General features: G+C 38.2%; 1 pseudogene; it reads left to right on the top strand.

Moving 5' to 3' along the window:
- The first annotated feature begins 393 nt into the window (after positions 1-393).
- On the top strand, positions 394-4,998 carry LOC147509884 (putative jasmonic acid carboxyl methyltransferase 2; annotated as a pseudogene).
- Positions 4,999-5,230: the final 232 nt, after the last annotated feature.

Below are 5,230 nucleotides of genomic sequence, written 5' to 3' on the forward strand. Positions count from 1 at the left end.
TGTTAGAGTTACTTTTTTTGGCCTTTTTGTCTTTCAGAGTCACTCCCTGATATATAAGAAGAGAGATAAGAAGACTACGAGCACAAGAAAATAATTGGATTAGGCAAGCCATCAAATCTCACAGTACAATATATAGTACATGTATATAAATTGCGTTCAATGCTTTTGGGTGAGAGCAAGTAAATCCCGACACATATCCATTATTTATTAATCATGATAATGTTCCTTTATCACTGCATGCATGCATGTGTCCTGTTAGGCTTGCATATCATGTGATTCATTCCTTCTAAATATTACAAGTTGTGTGGTAATGTGGTATAATGGTATATATATGAGATGAACATAAGAGTATGTAACAGCGCATATATATATCATCATGAAAAAAGATTAACAATGGAAGTACATAAAGTTTTTCATGTAATTGAAGGAGAAGGAGACACTAGCTATGTCTCTAATTCAAATCTTCAAGTAATTCTCTTTCACTCCAACGAACAAATACATATTGTTAGTATTATAGCATATACTTTATCTACTAATAACATGTTTACTGTCTAATGCAGAAAACTATTATACTCCAAGCAAAGGCACTTGTTCAAGACATGATTGTAAAACTCTACTCCAAGACATTCCCTGAGTGTTTAAGAATAGCATATATGGGTTCTTCAGGAACTAACTCATTGTTGGTGCTCTTAGAGATAATAGAAGTTGTCGATGAGACGTGTCAAAAGTTGAACCATCCATCACCTGAATTCCAAGTATTTCTAAATGATCTTATAGGGAACGATTTCAATACTATTTTCAAGGCCATTCCCAAGTTTTATAAGGAACTTAGGAAAGACAAGGGAGATGAATTTGGACCTACTTTCATTACAGGGTTCCTGGGTCTTTTTACGAAAGGCTCTTTCCAATTAAATCACTAATTTTTTTTTTTTTTTTTCATTTTGCCAATTCTCATCATTAGCTCTCTCAGGACCTAAAAAAGGTTTCCATGTAATCCACACACCTTCAGAGGATCCCTTGTTATAACTTATAACTGATTCTAATTCAAGTTTTATTCTTTGTATGTTTTGTCAAATGTAATATTTAACTAATACCATTTCAAAAGATTTACAGGTTCCTCAAGAGATATGACAACAAGGGTAATGTTGTGAGAATCACAATGCGGAAACAAGTGTTCAACAACAAAGGTGTGACCTTTAATCAAGACAAGTGTTCTTAATAATACCCAAGCACAACCCAATATCTCTATCAACTAGCAAAACATAAACAAGTAAAGAGATGTAGTAAATAACACACACCACAACATAAGGATTTAAGGTGGTTCGGCAATATGCCTACATCCACACGACGAGATCGATGATTTCACTAGATGAACAAGAAGATTACAAGAGGAGCTCTTAATCACTCACAAAGAATGAATCACTCGATCACTCACTTGACAAGTGCTCTCACTAATCTCTCTTTTCTTTTACTTGAAGTTGTTAGGTAAAAAAAGCATAACTTATTTTATATAGTTACTGGACCCAAGTCATGTCAACATATCTATAAGAAACTGGAACTTTGGCTGTGTACAGACTAGGGGGCGTGTGCCCTTCACCAAGGCATATTATCGGGCCTGCGCCCGACCCTTTGTGAAGGATCAACTTCCAGTACTAATGTTCGCCCTTCCTGGAGCAACTCTGCTGATGAAGGCTAGGGGATGTGCGTCCCTTCACTAAGGCATATTAGGGGGCGCCCCCCTATACTTATACATAGTCAGTACCTGTTTTCCAACATTCTCTACCTCGGTGAGGTTTTAACATATAAAACCAAGCCAAACACTATCCATGCTATCCACCAAGAAACCACATCTTGAACTCGTCGTCAACCCCCCCCCTGAAGGGCCATGCCCACAAAAAGCTATCATCAAACATGTAGGATTTGGAGTAAGTCCAAACAATGTTAGAACTTAACTCCGGTGACAACCTTGGTCAAAATATCAGCGGCGTTGTCTTTGGTGCCCACTTTCTCAAGTGCTACATCACCATCCTCAACCATATCTCACACAAAGTGATAACGGACATCAATATGCTTGGTCCTAGCATGATGGACCTGATTCTTTGCCAAATGAATAACACTTTGACTATCACAATACAAAACAATACTGTCATGCTCAATACCCATATCATCTAGAAGACCTCGAAATACCCATCTATAAGGCCTCCTTCAATGTTTCTGCCACTGCCATATACTTTGCCTCTATAGTAGATATAGCCATTGTAGCTTGTAGTATAGACCTCCAACTAACCGGTGCACCATGTATATATCATTAACACATAACCAGTAGTAGATCTTTGTTTGTCTATATCACCTGGATAGTTTGAGTCCACATAACCACTGACATGACAAATATCTCCACCATAAACTAATCCCACATTCAAGGTACCCTTCAAGTACCTCAAGGGCTACCTCCTAATGTTGTTTCCCAGGATTTTCCATATACCTACTCACAACATTGACTGCTTCTGAAATGTCTGGGTGTGTGCACACCATAACATACATCAAACTGCCTACTGCACTAGCATAAGGAACTCGAGCCATATGCTCTTGCTCCTCCACCGAGCTAGGAGAGAACCTAGCTGAAAGCCTAAAATGCCCAGCTAAATGAGTAGAAACCGACTTTGAATTCTCCATACCAAATCTAGAAATCACTTTCTGAATTGAAGGTATTTCTTCTAAGATACAACTAGCATTATTCACTTATTCCTATCTCTATCAATCTCTATGTCCAATATCTTCTTGGCTCCATCCAAGTCTTTCATCTTGAACTCGGAGCTAAGTTGAGATTTCAACTTTTCTATCTCCACCATGCTTTTGGAAGTAATAAGCATGTCATTCACATAAAGTAAGAGATAAATAAAGTCATCACCACGAAGTCTATGAAAGTAAACACAACAATCATTTTTACTTCGGGTATACTTATGCTTCATTATGAACGTGTCAAAACATTTGTATCATTGCCGTGACGATTGCTTTAAACCATATAATGACCTATTTAGCTTGCATACATGATCTTTCTTAGCAATAACAAAACCTTTCGGTTGTCTCATATAGACCTCTTCCTCCAAGTCTCCATGCAAGAAAACGGTTTTCACATCAAGTTGCTCTAACTCCAAGTCAAAGTGAGCTATCAAACTCAATAACACATGAATATAAGTATGCTTGACAACCGGTGATAAAATCTCATTGTAATCAACACCTTCCTTTTGTGGGAAACCCTTTGCTACCACTCTTGCCTTGTATCTAGTACCACTCGACTCCTGAAGGACCTCTTTCTTTCCAAACACTCATTTGCTACTAATAGCCCTCTTGCCTTTTGGCAACAAAACAAGGTCTCATGTGTGATTCCTATCAAGAGATTCAATCTCTTATTGCATAGCCACCAACCAATCTCTGTAATGAGTATCTCTAACAACTTCCTTGAAGTTATCTGACTTATCACCTTCAATATTCAGTGCATATGCTACTGAATCCACTTGACCATATTGTTTCACAGGCTTATTGTGCCCATACTTGTTTACTTCCTTAACTTGTCTCTTTGGCCTAGTGCTTGGCAAATGAAGTTGCAGATGCTCATGCTCTTCTTCTTGTTGCTATGGGGTTCCATTATTTTGTACATCATTATGAACCAACCAATCATCTGCTGCATCAGACAACTCAAGCTCAGTAGCCTAAGTTTCCATAGAATCACCACTCTGTCCAGCTTTCTTCAGTTTGCTAAAAAATAGCACCAAAGTCTCATCAAATGTAACATCTCTACTGACCAGGAATGTGTTGTCTTCAAGACACCACAATCTGTATCCCTTGACCCTATTTGCGAAGCCCAAGAATATTGTCTTCTTAGCTCTAGGATCAAACTTGTTTTCCTTCACGTGGTAGTAAGCTATAGATCCAAACACATGCAAATTACTGTAATCAACTGGTTTCCCTGACCACACCTCATAAGGTGTCTTGTGCAATCTATCGCCGGAGCTGGTGACCTATTATACAAGTAACGTGCCATGGACACTGCATCTGCCCAATACTCTCTGCTAAGACTAGCATTAGACATCAAACATCTTGTTCTTTCAAGCAATGTTCTATTCATCCTCTCTGCCATCCCATTATCTGCTGAGGCATTCCCTTCACTGTCCAATGTTTAGCAATACAATGTTGCGCACAAAACTCTTGGAAATGACCATTTGTATACTCAGTACCATTGTCAGACCTCAAAGTCTTCACCTTCCTTTCTGTGCAATTCTCAACCCTTGTTTTCCACTTCTTAAATATCTCAAACACTTCATCTTTATTTTTCATCATATACACCCACACATAGTGAGTATGATTATTTCACTAGATGAACGAGAAGATTTCAATAGGAGCTCTCAATCACTCACAAAGAATGATCCACTCAATCACTCACTTGACAAGTGTTCACATGCATGGCAATGACGAGCCCTCCTAATGTATTTAAAGCATATTTAGAGCAATTTAGTAAGGACTTGTCAGGTTTCTTATCGTCATGCTGAAAAGAAATGGATGTTGGAGGACAAATGATAATAACGATTGTAGGAATGCAAAGTTCTTTAACTTTTGGGATCTATTGGCAAACTCACTCAACGACATGAACTCACAAGTACGTTAGACGATGACTAATGATTTTGTGCTTGTTTCTTATATTGCTTTCTAATTACTTAAGAAATTAATTATTACTAGGGTCTAATTGAAGAAGGTAAACTCAACTCGTTCAACTTGCCATATTATGCACCTCATATTGAAGAAGTTAAGTTAATCATTCAGTCTGAGAACTCTTTCGTTCTTGGCCGGTTGGAGACTTTCACTGTGAACTGGGACGGTAGCGAAGACAATGATGTGGACATGGATATTGTTTATTACAAGCCACTTCAGAGTGGGAAGTGTGTTGCAAAGATAGTAAGAGCCGTGGTAGAATCAATGGTTGCTGGTCACTTTGGAGAGTGATAAGAGCCCAAAACTGTAGTTTTAACCCCTTAATAATCATACTGTTAGACCAATTATGTGAATAATAAGTAAGAGTTAATACTGATTACGTTTTTTTATGCATTTCGGGCTTCAAAGTCCATTATAATGCGGCGTGCCACTTTCTAGCGAGATAAAGGAGCAACGTGATCGTAGAACTTCGAATGCCATATCTTTGGACTCGGACATCGGATTGAGGCCTACCTTATGTCAA

The sequence above is a fragment of the Coptis chinensis genome, chromosome 3 (assembly GCF_015680905.1).
Source record: "Coptis chinensis isolate HL-2020 chromosome 3, ASM1568090v1, whole genome shotgun sequence".
In the NCBI taxonomy this organism is placed as follows: domain Eukaryota; kingdom Viridiplantae; phylum Streptophyta; class Magnoliopsida; order Ranunculales; family Ranunculaceae; genus Coptis; species Coptis chinensis.